The 18,165-nt window shown below is 39.9% G+C and overlaps 1 long non-coding RNA gene across 1 annotated transcript in view; it reads left to right on the top strand.

Annotated features, from left to right (window-relative positions):
* Positions 1 to 2,114, top strand: part of LOC106146702 — a 40,779-nt gene extending 38,665 nt beyond the window's left edge. The window contains exon 3 of the long non-coding RNA XR_001231258.1: positions 1,616 to 2,114. This is a non-coding gene — a long non-coding RNA (uncharacterized LOC106146702). The remainder of the gene's footprint in view (positions 1 to 1,615) is intronic.
* The last annotated feature ends 16,051 nt before the right edge of the window (positions 2,115 to 18,165 follow it).

Consider the following 18,165-nt stretch of genomic DNA (forward strand, 5'->3'; position numbering starts at 1 on the left):
TTAACTTATTTTGACAGGTAGTAGCTTAGATGATAGGCATCACCTCCATTTAACAGATGTGGAAACTAAGATTTAATGGAACAGTTCCCTTGCCCAGAGCCATAGGATTACAGGTGATCCAGCCCAATAGCAAACCAACATCTATATGGCCTTTCACGATCAGGATTAGCATTTTGCATCAAAACTGAGAATCTTTGGCTGGAAAATACTGACTTGTGTAATTCATTCTCACCCTGACGTTCCTCAGTGGCCACTGCTGTTTAGAACTCCAAATTCAGACTTTTTTAAACCTTATCCTCCTTGGTGGAGTAAGTGTACCCTAAATTATGCAGCCATGGACCAACTCAGAGCACAGCCTCTCCCAGCCTTCCTACAGGAGGATCATTTTACAATGAAAACACACGCAGGTTTACCAGTACCCAGGCTGGGGGCCCTAAGCCTTGTTCAGGGGCATCTGTGCAAGTGGGATCTCGGCAGGTCCCTCCCCGCACCCAGAACACACAGCCACGCACAATGCCTGTCCAGCCCCCTGAGTACCCCTGTGCTTCTGAGGAATTGTTCCATCTGACCTCAGCAAAAACCATGGGTGTAAGACTGTGGCTAGATGACATCCTTCCTTGGAATTCAAGGGGAAAAGGTCAGTGTTCATCTACTAAATGTCAAGCGACCAGCTTGACTGATTGTTTTTACTGGGTTGACCAAGTCAATAGGCTGTTAAGTCATCTTGTTGACACTGATTCAATCAGCACACTTGCTTCAGAGGGAAGAGGACAGATAGTAGCAGAAGACATCTGAGCAGCAAGCAGCAGAGGATTCATTCTGGCCCTTGAGTGTCATGGAGTCTCCTGTGGTCCTTTCCTGGGGCCTGTGATGGAGGGGCCCTCAGGCTCCATCTCAGATGTCACAAATGCTGCCCCTGTAATTGGAAGAAATCTAATATCAAGACATTTCCTCGCCAAGATTATCCATGTAATGACCAGGCCAGGATTTGAACGTGGTTGGTAATCACTGTTCTCTTCTGCAATGGCTTGTCATGAGAAAATGCTGCACCCTGAAGGGACACTCGGGGTCCTGGCCCCCTTGCCTTTTGGGTGCTGTGTCAACAGTTGGCCACTCATAATGAGAGCATGTTTGCCAGCCTGGCTCAGGGTTTTTTGTTACTCAGGGACAAAAGAGTGTCCTGGAAGTCCCCCACAAGTGCTCATGCGTTTATTTATTGGATTTTCTTCTTTGAGACTGTGGATGGGAATACAGGAACCTGGCCCATGTGTGCCTACAGATACTCATTCCCTGCCTGGCCTGGCTCATTTGAGCCCCTGCACTTTGGCTTTGAAAGGTTCCTGAAAGGCAGTGCCGTCTTAGAAGGCTAGATGCAAAGCTGCCACCTATCTTCTCTTTCCCTGGTTCCACCATCGTAGGTGGGCGGGCTGTTGTTAGAGGGCTATTTTTTTCTCCTCAGCTGTCAGCCTGAGACTATCTTCATGGTCAGCTCTGGCCCAGTCACACCACCCTGTGTCTGAAATCCTTCTGCGGAAGGCAAAGAAGAGTGCCAGCATTCTGAGCAACTTAAATGCTTCAATTTGCCTTGTTCTTTGTATTATTTTTGTTTTAACAGGCAGAAATCCAGCACTTCTTAGAAGCCAGTTTCTCTTTGGGATCTCTGATGTCCCTCTTGTTACTGCGTCCCCTTCATCCCCTACAGACCTACATTAGAAGAGGAGGAGGGGAGGGAGACAACCAGAAAGACACTTAAGGGGCAAGTAATTTCTCCAAGAAAAATGGAGGACCAGTGTTATTTCTGCTCATTAGGAAGCCCCACGAGAGGCAACACTGCAGTGTTTCCTGACAGGACGACTGTCCTTGGAAGCCCTGCATGCCTGGCCCTAAGGAAGCCTACTTTGGAGCACTGCAAGGAAGGAATGGAAAGCAGGCCCTCTGCCTTCTCAAGAAACCTCTACAAAGGGAAACAGTGCAGCGAGGCCCCCGCCACTACCAGGGACAGTCACAGGGGCAGCATTTGTGACATCTAAGTGTGAGCAGAGATGTGGTAAAAAGAACTGTAAAAGAGGAACAGTTAATGCTTAATTTTTTGGGATCAATTTTGCATGCCTATATCTGGTAATCTGAACAACTACTTTGAAGATAACAGCATACAATAGAACAACCATTGTTGATTTCCTATCATGTTTTGAAATTCTGTATCATTTCTAATGTTTTTTAAAATTTTTATTCTCTTTAAAATTTAAAAAAAAAAAGATTCACAGACAAAAGACCCGGGTTTTGGTTAGTGTTCTGCAGTCTGCAAAAAAAGATTGCCAAGAAATAGGAAAGGTTTGGTGGTTAAACATTATACTTTAAAAACAAAAACAAAATTATTCCTGTTATGATTTGGATCTGAAATGTCCTGCAAATTCCCGTGTGTATAGGAGGTGACTGGAAAACCGACTTGCTGTTGGGAGATGGGACCTGGTCAGAGGAGGTGGTCCCTAGGGATGGGACCTAAAGTGTGCAGCTCCCTCTTGGGGTCTTCCCTGTCTCTCTGCTCCCTGGTGGCCATTACAGTTCCTCTACAATGGGCCTCTTTCCCCTGCTGTCTCTGCCTGAGATCCAGCCAACTATGGACTGAAACTTCTGAAACTATAAGCCAAAATAAGCTTTTTCTCCTTTAAGTTGTTGGTATTGGATATTTTGTCTCAAGGAGGAGAAAATGAGTAAGACAATTATTATAGGAAACATCAAACTTTTGTTGGATTTGTTCATGCTTGTTTTATGGTTTTTCTGTCTCTTTGTGTGCTGGAGACTTGAGTTCCAGTGGAAGCATGCATACATTTGATGCTGGGACATCCCAGGGTCATCTTGGCCTGACCTTTGTCTCAGAATGTGCACCATCTGGGTGACTCTGGACAAATCCCCTCACCTCCCTAAGGCTTAATCTCTCTCTTTGCTGTTGATAAGGTTGGTAGTGTTTAGATGAGCTTTGCCCTTACAAATTCTGGGGTAGGAATTTTTAATTTTGACTCTAATATATTTCTTGCAAGAGAAATTTCTGATATGCTCTACAGACTAGTTAAAAGGAGAGCCATGCTGCCAAGGACTAGATTAACTGAAAACATGTTCTTCTAAAATTGATGAACAATCTTACCTGCAGACAGAGGATGATTATTGGAATCTGGAACGTCCAAAATACGCAAAGAACATAGAATGGTTCAACCTTACAGACACTGTCTGGCATCTTTTAATACTTTTTCTCGGAGATGTCAGAGTGATAGTTTGGTAGTGAAAACAGCTCCTGTGAGGACTTCATTGCAATTTCAAGTCAGGTAATCTAGCTTGTATCTAGATGTCCCCCTAAAGCCTCATAGTCATAGGTGGGGAATTTTGAAGGTTACTGGATGAGGGTGTGGGAATGTGGATTAAGGATGTGATACTGGGGTTTATCAACAGTCTTGTAGCCTGGAATATAAAGTGACACAAAGACAGGCTTGGTGCTGGTGTTGCTGCTTCCTGCCCGCCTTACCACGGACTGTTTCTCCTCTGCAATGCCTCTCTGCCATGTCACCCTGCCTTGGAGCCAGCCAACTATGGAATGAAACCTCTGCAAACTGTGAGCTGAAATAATCTTCCCCTTTTAACTTATGGGTATTGGGTATTTTGTCCTAGCGGAGAGAAAAGTATCTAAGACATCAGGAAAATGAATACTCGAAAAAGCCCAGACCCTTCAAATTTTGTTGTCCTTGCACCTGGAGACAAATTCTGGAACACTGAGTATGACAGGACTTTCTGTACCAGGTAGCAGAGCTGACCCTTGATTTTCAATAGATGAAAATGCAGCCCAATTCCTGAGATATACCCTCTTTTTCCCTGGAATTTTTCATATACTTTAAGCTGAAGACTCTGTTAAGCCCTCATTCCTTTACAATATCATTTCTAGTATTTTATACCCAATAGAGAAGGGTTATACCCAACCTTTTTGCATGGTCACTTTTTGCCAAGAAAAGCTACCTTGGCTACCCTCAATGGTCACACTAGGCTGGGAGTCCTTGCTGCAGTCAAGAACCCAGAAAGAAGAGCTCACTATTGTAGCTCTCATTTTATTGTTATTTAAGAAGCTAGCTAAAATAACAAAGAACTACAGCAGTTGTCTCATTTACCATAAAAATACCCATCAGTGAACACGTACACCATCATAGTAGGAGCAGAACCACACCCTTTCTAAGCCTGCTGTCTTTATTTCCTGTCTCTTTCCAGACTGAACGCTGAGTCTCAGACTGTTTGCTACCTATTTCATAAGCATAAATTCCAGAGTTTCAAAGATAGGCTTGCATTTCTGATTCCTGAGAGCGTGTCTTGTGCTTTTCCTGATCAAATCAAACTAACATTTATAATCTTTGGTGCATAACAAATACAAGCCAGGTAAACAAATTCTTTACAGCCAGTAACAAGAGAAGGTTTTGAGAGTGTTCATGTGGGGTAATTTTGATAAATACTACCCAATATAATTAGAACCCAGTTAGATAGCATCACACATTAGCTGATGACTGTTTGATGCATTTGATTACATCTTCCTTATAGCTTCACACATGCAACAGTGCAGATGCTCCTCACTCGTTTTCAGTTCCCCTTACTTATTAGATCTATTTAGCATACACATAAGGACACTGTGAAAACTTAAGAATAAAATCCTAGGCCTCAATGTCCTTGTCTTAACACCAAGGTACTCTTGTTACATCTTGGTAACCTAGAAGAGAGCTCTCTGAAGTAATACTGCCAGCCTCTGTGCTCACACAGAGACCTGAAGGCTGTGGGACCCCATCCTGTACTGTGGCTTCCTGCCCTGCAGGCTACACTCCCCTCTGGGTCTTACTTTATTTGGAATAATCGTGGATGTGTCTTGGCAAAATAACAAGTACAGGAATTAGTAAAATGAGAGAACTCAGAAATCAGAGGATGTGAACACCCACAAGGTGATTGTTACAACGCACTTGACTTTGGAGCTCCATTCAGAGATGGCTGAACATGTGGCCATGTCACAGCCCAGCAGCCTTTCCAAGGCCAGGAGACAAACTCAGAGGGATCATGCTCCCTCCCCATATAGATGTCAGTTGTAGGAGTCACTGATAGCTCTAAAGGGTTCAGGCTGAACTTGTTTTACCTGAGAGCTTACCTGCGCATGGCCTGGTCCTTCTCCCTGTCCTGCTTCCAGCAGGAAGTGTGTCCCCGGTGATAAGGCACTAGCTCTACATGCATCATGCCCAGCAGACTTGCATATTGCAGTGGAGGAGGAGGAGAAAGTCCTGTACAGAGACCTAGTGGGTGCTGGCATCCTCAGAATGCCCTTGGCACTGGGCATCTAACCCTGAGCCCATGGCATTGCTGGTGGATTTGCCACACACAAAGAGCCACCAGTCAGCACAGTTCCTGAATCATTTTTCAAAAGGGCAGATTCCAGATGACTAGGTCCATGAATTATTCAAAAGAAGCCAAGACCATAAGGGAATCAAAACACCCAAATAGAGAGAAGAAAAGACTTTGGAAGAAATAGGTTAATGGAAGGAACAGAAAGTAAAATAATGTAATTGCCAGAGATTCAGTGAGTGACTGTACCCAGAAATGAGAAAATAATGTAATCAGAGAATGAGAAGGTCTTGCAATTTAACAAAAATATCTTCTAAAATAAAAATTCAGTGCAAGGATTGGAGGATAAAGTCAAAGTGGTCTCTCAGAATACAGACCCAAATTATCAAGAGAAGACGCAGGCAACAGAAAACATAAAGGGATGTGGAGATAGCCTAATGCCCTCCTATCAAAAGTTCTAGAAAGAGGCAACCAAGAAAACAAACACAAGAAAAGTCCCTAAGCAAAAGAGCTGCACAAATCTCCAGACAACCAGACAATAAAAGAGACCCACATCTAGAAATATCACCTGGAAATCCCAGGACATAAACCATGACAACAGGGATCAAGCTGAGGTTTGCAGAAAGACACTGAACAGAGTCCAGTTGGCGTGAAAAGTACAGGAAAACAATGGTGACAAACTGTAAGAAAGATAAGACCCAACTATAGCACAATTTTGGCAAATCATGAGCAGTAGCAGAAGAAGGTCCCTGAGCATCCTGCAGCATAGGACAGTGACACTGAAGAAGTGGAGATGTGTATGTGAAATTGGGCAAACAGCCTCAGAAAGGCCTTACTTGCACGCCAAGGTTCCCAGACACAGTGTCTGTGACAGGACACTCCAGGAGGGGGAGGGAGGCTGGCTTATTGCAATTTCTTTATGTGGCTACCTGGTAGATTTTCTAAATTATTTCCATAGCTGTAAGGCAACTAGGGAAGTAGGTGGGTTTTTATAAGCAATTGAAATCATCATATAGCAATTGTACATATTTATGGGGAACATGTGTTTCATGTGTGGCACTAAGTGTAAAGCGGAGAGTAGCTTCCTTCCCTTAGCCACTTGGGGTGGTGTTAAGCGATAGGTGACCTTCCCTGAGGCCATGGGGATGGGAGAGGTAATGGACAAGCAGTCAGAATGGGAGAGTATCTCAGGCTGGAAACAAGTGGTACAGAGCTCCTGCATGTGCCCACAAGGACGTTTTCCAAGTGGTCAACTACAAAAGCTTAGATTGTTGTGTTTTTTTAAAAAAATTACTTATGCAATGAATATTTATTGAGTAGATACTATGTGCCAACAGGGATGCATGGGAGATAAAGTGGTGAACAAGACAAAAGCCCCGCCTTTATAGATCAAAGAAGAAAAACAATACATCTCAGGAAAACTGGGAAAGTGTTAGATAAAATTCATCCACTGTTAAAAAATCTATGTGAACCAAAACTAGGAAAGAAGTGTCATATCATGATAAATTATATCCATCTCTACAAAGACATCAAGCACAGCCTCTAGACCTACAGAAAGACAGACACCCTTCATCAATACTTCCGTTCAGCTCTGTCCCTGAAGATTCTGATTGGATAAATAGAAAAGAAGTACAAAGTAAGAATCAGGAAGAGAAAATATTGTCCTTATTTTCAGATAAAATGTCAGCAGATATAATCAAGAGGAACATTAGATGATCTATCCAGATTAATGTAAGAATCCAGTAACATGGTTAAATCCAAATCATCCAGTGCTACACAGTATGAAACTAAAAAACTAACCTGAACGTCCTGTGAAATAAGATATAGGAGCAAAGGAGCTTTGTAATTATAGGTGAAGAAAGAACTTTTCAGAGGAGATTCTATGGCAACCAGTTATCCACGTGGGCCCAAATAACGTTAGATTTTCCTTGTTGCACTGCAGAATTCTAAACATATTAAAAACCAAATATGAGATGTATAACTTTAAACTTTTAAGGAAAATATAGAGAATATATATGTCACTTTGCCTAAGGGATCTTTTTGAAAAAATGGAAAACATTGAGATACTTGATCCCTTTAAGATTTTAATGTATTCATATTAAAGATATCATAAAGAGAAAGATAAGCCATATCCTACAGTAAGGAATTGCAACTCACATAACTGGTACAAGATTGCTATTTAGGATATATATATACACATAAAATTTAAAAGAAAATATGCAAGTACAGTATTTACTATATATAATTAGTTTGAGACAGCTGTATAGATGTGTATGCATGTATATATTATGTATAAGAAATGAACAAGACTAATAGGAAAAAAGGCAGAAAAAATATTTTCCAGACAAGATGGACTGAATGCCAATGAGAACGTAGAAAAATGAGAGTTCTCAAGCAGGTAGAATTATAAGTTGGTACGAACCCATTCTGAAAGCAAAGTTTGGAGGGTTGAAATGTAAATATCCTTCAGTCCCGAACTTCCCCTTCTAAGCTTGTGCCCTAGATAACTGTTCACACCTACGTGCATGAGAAGGAAGGGAGGGTTGCTCTGGTGACTGGGGCTGGAGCCATGCGGAGGTGTCACCACAGGCCCGGCCGTTGGTAATGGCACTCTGGTGCCTTGGAACACAGTCATCACATGTCACTCCCTGCGGCTCAGGCTTCTTCACTGCTTGACACGTGCAGAGCAGCCAGATTTCTTACCTGGTGACCCAGAGTTCCCAAGGTGCGTGTCCCAAGAGAGCCAGGCAGAAGCTTCGTGATCCCTTCTGACCTTGTCTCAGAATTTCTGCAGCACCATTCGTACGACATCCATTTTTGTTGCCTAGTTCATCCCAGCTTTAAGAAGAAAGGCTGAAGGCCAAGGACGGCTGGATGCTGGGGACCTGAGCAGAGTGCCACCCTGGAGCAAACAGCTGGAGTTGAGCCCATTGCAATGGCAGAATTGAGCCCCTCTGGGTATTGATTGTCTCTTGGTAGTGATTAATCTGTGTACAAGGCACAGTAGGAAAGATAGACCAAGATGCCTGAGACATCGATTGTAGTATGACCAGGGAGGAGAAGCCCTGTCTGGGAGGGAATGTGAGTCACTTGCCTGGACCTCTGTGTCAAAGTATCACAGCTAAGTGCTTTAAATTTATGCTTCAGAGTTTTGGAGCCTGAAGTCCAAAATCCAGCTGTGGGCAGAGCTGGTCCTCCTGAGGTGTGGCATTGCAGAGGGGCTCTTCTCCCTGTGCCCTCATGTGGTCCCCTCTGTGTATGTCTGTGTCCTTCAATCAGGATTAGAGCCCACTCTGATGTTCTCATGTTATCTTATTCATTCTCTAAAGACTCCATCACTACATTTGGTCACATTCTGAGGTACTGGGGCATTAGGACCCTGACATGAACTTTGGGGTACACTCTCAGCATTCACACTCCCCTAGACTGAGGACTTCTCAAGGATAGATACTGAGTCTTATTTCCCTCCATACCCATGGGCCTTTATGGACTGCATGCAGGGTGCTTTCTCCATAAGTACTTGCCGGTTTGTCATCTGTCATAAAGATAGCCTTTATATTTTTTCTTTGGACAAAATGATCATTTATTTTATTTAGTTAGTCCATCTGTAGCCAGTTGCTATTGCCAGATCTAGATTCACTATTCATGATTTTGAGGCACAGATGCAAAACAGTGAGCTAACACAGTAAAAATCCAACAGTGTGAAGTATTTTAAGGGGAAAACTGTGTTAAATAGTTTGGATGATAAATTGCAAAGAATTTTCATTGTTTAAGTTATTTCAGTTTTCTTTCAGTCATAGCTATAACTCAGGTGTAAAAGTCCTTTGAGAATCTGCCTAATAGAAAAGAAAGTCTATGGCAGCATTTGTATAGGGTTTCAAAACAACATGTTCGAAAAAATTTGTACCAAAAAAGAAATGTTTTCCTCACAGGTGGATAATTTTCTGGAAATTGTATAAATCTTGCACTCTTAGCAAAGCTTTGCTCTGCTGTTCTTTGCATTTTAACTGGGCTCTTGCAGGAAATGTTTTCTATTGACAAAGCAACTGGCATAGACTCACTGCAAAGCAAAGCCCCACCACAGAAGTGAGGATGGTGAAGGAATGTAGCCTTTTCTGCTATTCCAGAGCCTACTTTTGTGAAATCAAGTAATGTTAGGCTCTACGGCAGTCTATGGCTTTGACAGAGGATGTTTGAAAAGGAATGGAAAATATGAAGAGAATTAGAAAACAGTGAAATAAAAGATGAGGAGAAAAAAAGAATCTGAAGAAGAAAAGAATAAAATGAAAAAAATGGGGAAATGATGAGGGGGAGAAAGACAGAAAGGAGCAGCTAATTGAAAAATGATGATGTGGGGTCAAATCCTGTCTGGCATTAAGGTCCTATCTGTTATTAGTTCAGAATACACATTTCTGAATGCCCTTTTTATTCAAATTAAAACATGACAGCGTGTCATTGTGATGCCCATCAGAATACTCTTTAGAGATTACAGTTTATTGGACTAGAGAATCCCACTAATCCCCTCACATCCAGAAAGCATCTGGTGAGAAATAGCCTCAAAAGACACAGAGCACATCCGATACTACCCATTAGCCCCATGAAAAGGGAGCCTTTCAATTAGCGACGGGAATTACATCTGTGTTAGCCCAGATCTTGTTCACAGTATGCGAGTGATTACAATGTAGCATATGTCCCTTAGAGCCAAATGATCTGCTCTTTTTAGTTTCTGCTATCAGAAAAAGAAAAATAGCAAGACTGTCCAACAGATAATCCCTGAATCATGACAAGTAATAAATCCGCCTGCTGAAAAGTCTTTAAGAAAACTTCCTCTGGAGGAAAGGAAGCACGTGGGAGGTAAAGCCACATGTGCAAAGAAGCTGATATCAAAATTGTCATATCGCTCCCAGCTCAAATTTCACATTTTATCCTTTTTAAAAATGCAGAGGCCAGACAATGCCATGAAGCCTTTGCTGAACTTGAATTTTTAATACGGTGTGGCCTGTGAATGCAACAAATATAACAGCTGGAAACCCCATACATTTCTGGGCAATTGTAATTTTTGAAAAACAGTGGAAGAAATAAGACACCAAAATAGTCTTTTAAATTGTGCCTTCAGCATGAAGCTTCTACCCCAGAGTGGAGAAATATAAAACTCCAACTGATTTTGTTGATTAATGGGAATTTATAATTAGACAACATCACCCTAGGAAGAAAGGGTGAGATGGAGCTCAGCCACCAAACAGAGGCAGCTCCCTGCCTCTTCCCTCCGGGTGGTGTGGAAGAAGACGCCAGGCCTGCGCCCTCAGCCTCCTGTGGTTCCACCCCTGGCCCTTCCTGACACAGATCTGGGGTCAGATAGGGAAAATGGAACGGGATGCTACTCACATTTGATCTTTCTAGATCTTCTTATAAATCTATGTTCATCGTCCTGAAGTTAATTTTCTTATCCCCTCTGCTTAAATATTCTTTTTTGCCTAAATGTACTTAGGGTAAATCTATAATCCTATCCACTCTCATGGGCAAATTTCAAACTACAAAGGAAAATTGAAAACATAATTTCTGCCCTCTAAACCCAGCCCTCGGCTATACCCTCCCCTGGCCCCTCTCAAATACACGAGACCTGAAGGTCCCTGCAAAGCTTGTTCCTTACATTTTTATACCATCAGCCCCAGGTTGTGCTAGATGTCACCTACTGTGCTGTCAAAATATTTTTGCTGCAAAAAATTAGCAGCAGCACCCCCATTCTACTCAGTGAGCCCCACAAGGAGGTGACACATTCTTGCTGTTGATTTAATTTTCCCAGATACATAGAGAGATTTACCCCCCCCCCCCCGCTTGTTTGAAAAATGCAGATCAAGTAATCCTCTGATCTGTGGAAAGGAAGCTCATGGAGACAAGAGGTCAGAATTAAGGCATCTCCCAGCACCTTGTCCAGTGGATCAGGAGGGACATCTGTGTCGCCTTCTCTCTATGTAGGGCCAGGGACAAAGAAGGCCAGTGCCTGCCTGTTGGTGCATTTCTTAGCATCTCCTCCTTTGTGGGGCCTCTCCAGAGTGTGAGGCCCACAGCCTCCATGTGTGACATTTCAGAGGAAACTCTAAGCTGTGGCAGGGAGGGAGAGCACCACGGGTGGAGGCAGTGTCCCAAGGAAGCTGAGACAAGAGGCACATGAGGGATGGTGACATAAGCATGTTAAGAGGCCTGTTCTGCCAAGTCTCTGAGCATGGCCTGCAGGAAAGACTTCATCTGGGGGCACTTGGACTTCAAAGGCCAGTATGCAGAGTCCTGAAGTCACTGAAAAACTCCCATCCAAATCCTAATCTCTCTTCCACCTGCACTGTACCTAATAAAATCCTAGCTGTAGAGATTTGTTTCTAGAGGTAAGGTTCTATTGTCAGGTAGGAAGATTTGTTAGCAATTTATGCATTAAAATATTCATAATAGAAGTAAAAGAGGGGAGGGTCACTTAATGACACTGGGGACATGAAGTATATTCATTCCACAGCACACCGTGCAAGCATTGAAGATAACCACTGGGGCAATATTTACTGGTGTGGAAAGAGTTTGGGATATGCCATCCAAAACAGGACCGGTAGGCATGATAGACTATGCCTGTGATCCCAGATCTCTGGGAGATAAAGAAGAAGGACTGAAAATCTGAGCCCAGCCTAACATTTACAGGCCTGGTGAAACCTTGTCTCAAAATAAAAGCTAAAAAATGGGCTGGGATATAGTTCAGTTGGAAAGCTCAGGGTTCCATCCCCAACAGTGCAATAAAGTAGTAAGTACAGAAGTATGATCTCATTTTTGGTTAGAAAAGTCTTCAAATATGCAAATAGCAAAATATTGCTACCAAATTATATATTATCTTCTTTTTGCTTACCTGTATTCAACTTTTCTGTTATGAACAAAGGTTGATTTCTATTTTGAAATATTTTTAATTAATTTTTAAGTGCAAATCATGTACTTATTATTTCTTACAAGTTTACTTACTGGACGATTAATAAGAATTGTCCTACTAAGTTGTTTAGCAGGTATAGAGCAGTGGTGGTGAACCTATGGTGTGCATGCTATTTACTTTGCTTTTAAAACAAAAGATGCAAATGTATGAATTGTGTTTTCCAAACTAAAACCTCAATATTCAAGTTTCATTGCAGTATTGGCACTTTGCAATCAATAAGTGGGTACGGGGTTGCAGTTTGTGCTCTCATCTCTAAAAAGTTCACCATCACTACTAGAGAGCTTCATTCCCACAGGATGAAAAGACTTCAGGTTATTCATTGCACAACATTGTGGATTTAACACTTTGGATATATATGGTTCAGATGATAAATTTTATGTCACATGTATAGTTCCACAATTAAACAAGTTTTTAAACCTGAAACAGAATTATCCTACTGACAGATATTTAAAAGAGATTAAAATACTGGATTGGCATATTCTGATGGGAATGACTATCAGAAAAATGAGGACAAAACTGCCAGGAGGAGAACAGGAGAGCAGAGTACCCTCCCACACACCACCAGGACTTCTGCAGATAAACCCAGTCCATTATCCAAGTTGAGCCAATCTTAGTAGACAATGACCCTCTTCTAGCTCAGTTACAATGAGTTACTTCATTTCAGCAAAGTCAGTCCACAACTGATATCAACCTATAACTTCCTTCTGTGGTCTTTTTTGCTCTGTGAGTGACAAAACTGTTTAACTTTTGCTAAACAAAATTTGATTTGGGACATGAATGCTGGTCCCCTACATTGATTATTCAGCCTACATCTCCCAGATCACTTCCCTTCTTGGAACTTTGAAATATGGCCCAGAATCTTGCAGGCTTCTTTGACAAATAGCACTGTCCTGAGCCATTATTGGAAACAACATGGGGAAGGATTAAATAATTCCAATGGGGTACTGAAAAGCAGAAGAATGGAAAACACAGGACCATATGTATTTTATGGAAAGTGAGTCACAGAGCAATATGTAGGCATGAATATATAGATGTTTTCATTTAAGTCACTGTTACTAAACATAGCTTGCAAGCACTTACGTAATCATGAGTAGATGCACCCCAGCATGACCAACACCCAGGCCTCCCCTCTCCAGGGTCTTCTAAGACTCTAACTGGCTTTAACTCTCCTCCAAATATGTTCCTTGAGACTTTGTGGATACCTTTGCATGCTCTTCTCATTCCCTTATTTTTCCGTTTTAAATTCAGAATAAGGAGAAGATGAGTAAGTAGATTTTAACAACAACATAGCCCTGTTTGACTTTGGCTTCTAATGAGGTCACACTCAGTGAGACATCTGCCTTCTGTCTAGTATTCCCTTCTTAGATTCCTAGGCTGTGATGACCATCCTCAAGTCTTCACATGACACCTTGTTAATTAAATGTCAGAATCCTTCCTTTCTGCTTACTCATCTGGCAGTGTTTCTGAGTATTTGGAACCCTGATATTTCAACATTCTCCTCAGTGTTGAGACTGGATGTTTACCAGATCCCGTCTCATCCTCTGTACTTGAAAGGGACATAAGAAAAAAGAAAACATTCACCTTAACAAGATACTTGAAATTAGATGGGAGAAAATTCTCTTTATCCCACCATTTTAACACAGTAATTTTAATTTGTATATATTTTGAGAGTTTTTTATACTTAGATTTTGAATAAGCATAATCAAAGTGTACAAATAATTTAGTATTTTTATTCAATATCATATTAACATTTTCCATATGGTTTCAGAGGCTGCAAAATTATAATTTTAATGATTATATAGTACTCTGTCATGCTAGTTAACTATAATTTACATAACTATTACTATCTTTATTTGAGTTGCTCTAATATAGAATTTGATTTTATATCTTGATGTATGTATATTTTTTCTACATTTGCATGATTTAATTATGGTGTATTTGTAACTTTTGATGACCATTACAACAGTTTCCCAAAATATTGTATCACAGTTCATGAGTAACTAATATGAGATTATCTCTTCTTTTATTTATAAATTTATAACTCAAAACATTTAAAGTACCATTTTGCAGCAGAAAGCATAGGTCTGCGATTTCTAACAAAAGAGAAAGTCTGGGCTGAGCCTCACAATCACCCCAGCTTTCTTCAGGGAGGCTCTTTTCAGATGACTGGAAGCCTAAGGAGACCACAGGGATTTCACTGGACTGAAAGAGCAGATGTCAGGGTTTATACTGAAGTAGCTAAAATTTTCAAGGTAGGGAGGAGAGAGAAGGAAGTATTAAAAAATGAATTCGAGATACCTGTATAACAGCTTTCTTAAAGCACTGGCTTAGTACTAAATTCTTACACACAGTGAGAAACCACTAGGTCTAGCAAACAGCACACACTTGAGGCAGAACAACTATCAGGAAAGAACATTTACCTAAACAAGTGCCAGGCCTTGTATAAGCAGGAAGCCACTCAGACCTCCAGCCAAAGTGTAGACACTTCCCTGGTCACCCTGAGCTTTCAACGGAGACCCTGGCAAGACCATAGTAGTACTGTTGGGAGGTAGTACTCAAGGAGCCACTCAAGGAGTAGTACTTGAGCCGCTCAAGGAGGGAAATTTACAACCTTCAATGCTTCATTAGAAAACAAAAGCGTAGAGAGATAAGTTTATAATCCATCTTCAGGTGCAAGGAGAAAAGAGACCAAAGTAAGCAGGAAAAAAATGTAAAGGATGAGCAAAAAAGGCAGTGAAATAGAAAATATAAGACCAATAGAGAAGAGATACAAAGCCAAAGTTTGTTCTCCACAGTTGTTAATGGAGCTATTGATAATCTCTTAACTAAGAAGCACAGGAAGAAAGGAGAAATTTTGAATTATAAATAACAAGATGAAAGAAGAGGCATCACTACAGATCCCACAGTTGTTATAAATAATTAATATTTTCAACAATATAGATTGATTTCTCAAAAAATGTAAATCAAAGAAATAGAAGTTCGGAGTGATGCTATACTTATTAAAGAAATTAAAATCACAGTTTAAAAGTCTTTCCACACACAAAAAAATAATAGGACCAGAGGGCCTCACTAATTAATCAGTACCAATCATTTAGGGAAGAAATAATAATACCAAATAACTTTCTCAAAATAATTTATATGTTAATCCATTTTTGTCAAATTCAAGGAGAATAATTTGCAGCAATCAAAAAGCTACTTCAAAAATCTATATGAAAATGAAAAGGCTGTAATATAAACACCTTGAAAATCTTAAAAAGGAAGAGTTATACTACCAGCTCTCAGGAGATACAATCTTGTGGACAAGCAACAAAAGAAAATGTGAAATATAGCCACATTTGTGTGATTAATTATTTAGATCAAATCACCATAGTGTTCAATTGGGAATGAACTTTCAACAAGTGATTCTAGAATAATTGGTCACCTCTAAGAGATTAAGACAGAGAGACCTCAAATGATCAGAAACTTAAGACTGAAAGCTAATACCATAATGTCTTAGAAGCATATGTATTAGAATATCTTCACAAGATGATAAGCAAAGATTTTTAAAGATAGACTTTAGAAAAAGCCAGCCATAAAAGAAGAAACTGATTAAATTGAACTTTACCAAAAGTTTTTGCGTGAAAAACACTATTAAAAATTGACAGACAGGGCAACAGAAAAGGAGATAGTGTTCACAACACATGTATCTGGCAACCCTAGCCCTCTCTTCTGAGAGTCTATGATAAAAAAATAAACAGCCTAATTTTAAAACTTGTCAAAGCCTTTTAAAAGCACTTGAAAAAGAAAGATAAATGAATGGCTACAATGTCTATGAAAAGGTGTGTGCCATCATTTTTCATCAGGAAAATGCAAGCTAACATCATTTCACACTAATTAGATTGGCTAGACAATTACTAAATACTGGCAAAGATGTAGAGCAACCCGAATTTTTGTACTTAGCTAATGAGAGAATAAACCATATGACCTCTGAACCTACATTTCTATTAACAAAAGAATAAAAAACAATTATGTTATGTCTGCAATATAATACTATGTAGCCAGCACTAAGACGAAACAAATTATGGTCCCACAAATAACTACCGTAGGATGAAGCTTACTGTGGTCGAGTCTTGTTATTCTCAGCAGTTATATTCTGTGATGTCACTGTGAACACTAAGTTAGCAAATACTGAACTATTGCTCCTTGGGAAAATGGAAAATTAGATGTTCTTTATGCTATTGGAGTGTGCGATTCAGGGAAGCATGGAGTTTTTCAGGAATCTCTGAGACTTGTATGTGTCACTATGTATAAATTAAGTACCAATAAAATAATGAAGCTATAAGAAGAAAACTCAACACCTTCTCCACCAAAAAAACAAAAAACCATCAAGACAAATTACAAATTAAGAAAATTTGTAACAATTTAAGAGAGATGAAGTGATATTCTTAATATGCTTATGGATGTGACAAATAAATGAATTATTTCAAAAAATGGGTAAAAGATACAAAAATTCAAGTCACAAAAGAAGATACACAGCATCTTTCAAGGGAAGTGACTGCCTCAAAATTACAATTTTTCTTGAAAAACAAGAACTAAAATTAGATTACCTGATTTCTTTCTATTATACCAAGAGAAAGGTGACTGATGTCAGTAAATGGTAAGCATTGTTAGGGGCCTGAGAAGATTCAGTGCTATAATGAACATAATCTCCACATCTGGTGTAGTTAGCGTTATCCATAGAGTTTTCTTCTCTTCTTAGACTGACAAAGTTCAAGTAATTCTAGAGTTTATCAAACTAGTCCACAGGAAAGAATACTAAGACAATTCTGGGAGAATATTTTTTAAATGACAGATGGCAATAAGTATCAAATACATTCTAATGCATCTTTATGTCCCCCAGATGGAAGATATACAGATATTTATTTGTTGGAACAGAGTATTACCACCTTTGACATAGAACTTTTAAGAGGGAGGGGACTATTATACTGGAAAAACAAGCAAGTAGCTAAGAAAATTCAATTTAGATTCTTATCATAGCATACTCTAGTATAAAGCTTTCATACAAATATTTAAAAGTAAGGAACATAGTATCACATGTAAATGAAATGTCTGAAATTAACATTCCAAGCACAGAGACACAGATGGGGCATGCTTGATTTGTTTGATTGTGATGTGCTTTTGCTGACTGTGCATCTTTTCAAAGATGAAAGCAAGAGGCAGAGTTTGCTATGGAAAATCTTATTTTTAAATAAGATTGTAATTTTAATTAAAGTATAATATTTATACAGAAAGGTGCCCAGTTCATAAGTGTATAGTCATTAATTGCTGCTGAACATAAAAATAATCCATATTGCAACTTCTAATACATGAATTAGGTTTGACTATTTTCATGCTTTGCATATAAGGAATCTGCAGTATAAATTACTTAGTGGTGCCTTATTTCAGTCAACACGATGTGAAGTTCCGGCTTGTTATTGTATACAAAAGCAATTCATTTTCTTGTCTGTAATGTATTCATTGTATTATCTGCAATTTTGATCTATTAAAAATAATGCTGATAAGCTGGGCACATCAGGGCATACCTATAATTCCACCTACTTGGAAGGCTGAGATAGGAGGATTACAAGTTCAAGGCCAGCCTGCATAACTTAGCAAGACCTTACCTCAAAATTTAAAATAAAAAAAGGTGAGGGAGATGTGGGTGGATGGGTAGGAGATGTAGCTCAGCACTCCCAGGGTTCAATTCCTAAGACGGCAAACAACAACAGCAATTAATAATGCCTATAAAAGCATTGTTGTATTTGCCTTTTGGTGTATATATACATGCATAACACTCATGGTAAAATTCTCAGCTTACACAGAATAAATGT

Source organism: Chinchilla lanigera, unplaced genomic scaffold, assembly GCF_000276665.1.
Source record: "Chinchilla lanigera isolate Chin_1 unplaced genomic scaffold, ChiLan1.0 scaffold00091, whole genome shotgun sequence".
Lineage (NCBI taxonomy): Eukaryota > Metazoa > Chordata > Mammalia > Rodentia > Chinchillidae > Chinchilla > Chinchilla lanigera.